General features: G+C 61.9%; 1 non-coding gene across 1 annotated transcript; it reads right to left on the bottom strand.

Annotated features, from left to right (window-relative positions):
• Positions 1–275: 275 nt before the first annotated feature.
• On the bottom strand, positions 276–429 carry LOC140473524 (5.8S ribosomal RNA). The gene has a single exon (XR_011958394.1). It is a non-coding gene; the product is annotated as a 5.8S ribosomal RNA (ribosomal RNA).
• Between the last annotated feature and the right edge of the window lie 2071 nt (positions 430–2500).

The following is a 2500-nucleotide window of genomic DNA, read 5'->3' as shown; positions in this document are numbered from 1 at the left end:
CACACACACAGTGTGAACCACCGACAGCCATTCTGGGACCGGTGACAGCCGTGCTGGCCCCACTGCCACGACACAGACGGACGCCAGGCCGCGCTCCCCGGCGGGGGGATGGCGTCGAGCCTGACGAACGGAATGTGCAGGGTGGGGGGGAAAGGCCAAGCGCTCCGACGCCGGAGGGCTCCGGAGTCTGAACTTAGGGGGACAAAGAGGACGGGTCCTCTGCGACACCCCAGCCGCGCTCTCGCCAGCCAAGGCGAGTGCGATTGATTGCCAAACGACCCTCAGACAGGCGTGGCCCCGGGAAGAACCCGGGGCCGCAAAGTGCGTTCAAAGTGTCGATGATCAATGTGTCCTGCAATTCACATTAATTCTCGCAGCTAGCTGCGTTCGTCATCGACGCACGAGCCGAGTGATCCACCGTCAAGAGTTGTCTGAGTTTGTTTTAGGTCTCTCCCTCGCCAGAGGAAAGCGACCCGGACCGCACATACGCTCCCCACCTTGAGCTACAGCCACCTGCACGCCGGCGTGCGGGCGGAGCAGGGTGGCGTGAAGCGATGGGGAGCACCATCCTGGTGCGGCCCGCAGAAACATACGTCTATTGGGGGGAGGAGGACAGGGCGCCCAAGAGGCGATGCGTGCCCCAACGCACCGCAGCGACGGAGGCAGGATCACCGCCACCATGTCGCCCGCCTAGTATCACGAGGCGTGCAGCAGCTTTGCCCTAGGAAAAGCAGAGGCGGGAACGGGCACCGGCCATCGGTTCGGCAGCGTCACTGACGCGTGCACGTGGCGGCGTGTCGGCGAGCGGACTTCCTGCGAGGAGGCGGGGGCGGCACTCGCCCGAGCAGACGCCCGCCCGGCCCAGCCACCGCCGAGGTGGACTGGGAGTCGCGGCAACGGCTCGTCATACTCGTTCCCACACTCACAGCGCAGCTTGCCCGCAAGCCACCGACCACCGATCGACGCCAGGCGCCCCGACCGAGAGCGGGATCGCTCGTTCGCCCTGCTGGCAGTTCGCTGGGGATCACTACTGCACGGAGCTCGGAGACCGACGGGCGGCAACTCGAGAGTCTTTAAACCACCACCCCCATCCCGCAAGTGCAAAGAGGCTGTATACGCACAGACGGGTGAGGGGAATAGGTACCCCGTCGGGTTTGAAGGGAGCGTGACTAGATAGCAACGATGTAAACCCAGCCGATTTGGGAGCGAAAGACCGGCGCCTGCATCACCGGCTTCGTTTCCCGTGGCTGGAGAGTACACCGAAACCCTCCGTCTGTCGCGAGCTCCCGACGACGCGGTGCCGCCAAGCAGCAGGGCCGGACCTGGTGTGGCTCCCCTCGTCGATCACAGACCGGTCGGCACTACTGACGAGACGGTGGAACGGGCTTCGCCCCTTGTGACGAAGGGTGATGCGAACCCGCCCGCCCGCGTGCGTTCGGGGTGGACTCGGCAAACGGAGATTTGAAATCGGAAAGTGTCCTCCTGCCCCGCGCAGGTAGGCGCCCAACAGTTGTGGGGGGTTTGGCGGTGACCACGGCTGCAGGGCCTGCTACCCCGACGAGCTCTCCTGCTGGCCCCGAAACCACCCTCGCGAGACAAGTTGAAACGGAAACGGGCGTACCCCCAAGCCGACGATCCTTTCTTATTTGTTACTTTTTTTTTCACTTGCTCGAGTTGTGGCGATTTGGCGGTGACCACGGCTGCAGGGCCTGCTACCCCGACGAGCTCTCCTGCTGGCCCCGAAACCACCCTCGCGAGACAAGTTGAAACGGAAACGGGCGTACCCCCAAGCCGACAGAGATCCTTTCTTATTTGTTACTTTTTTTTTTCACTTGCTCGAGTTGTGGGGGTTTGGCGGTGACCACGGCTGCAGGGCCTGCTACCCCGACGAGCTCTCCTGCTGGCCCCGAAACCACCCTCGCGAGACAAGTTGAAACGGAAACGGGCGTACCCCCAAGCCGACGATCCTTTCTTATTTGTTACTTTTTTTTTTCACTTGCTCGAGTTGTGGGGGTTTGGCGGTGACCACGGCTGCAGGGCCTGCTACCCCGACGAGCTCTCCTGCTGGCCCCGAAACCACCCTCGCGAGACAAGTTGAAACGGAAACGGGCGTACCCCCAAGCCGACGATCCTTTCTTATTTGTTACTTTTTTTTTCACTTGCTCGAGTTGTGGGGGTTTGGCGGTGACCACGGCTGCAGGGCCTGCTACCCCGACGAGCTCTCCTGCTGGCCCCGAAACCACCCTCGCGAGACAAGTTGAAACGGAAACGGGCGTACCCCCAAGCCGACGATCCTTTCTTATTTGTTACTTTTTTTTTCACTTGCTCGAGTTGTGGGGGTTTGGCGGTGACCACGGCTGCAGGGCCTGCTACCCCGACGAGCTCTCCTGCTGGCCCCGAAACCACCCTCGCGAGACAAGTTGAAACGGAAACGGGCGTACTCCCAAGCCGACAGAGATGCTTTCGCTCCTGTTACTTTTTTTTTCACTTGCTCGAGTTG

The sequence above is a fragment of the Chiloscyllium punctatum genome, unplaced genomic scaffold, assembly GCF_047496795.1.
Source record: "Chiloscyllium punctatum isolate Juve2018m unplaced genomic scaffold, sChiPun1.3 scaffold_631, whole genome shotgun sequence".
Taxonomy (NCBI): Eukaryota; Metazoa; Chordata; class Chondrichthyes; order Orectolobiformes; family Hemiscylliidae; genus Chiloscyllium; species Chiloscyllium punctatum.
This window is presented reverse-complemented; position numbering and strand designations above follow the sequence as displayed.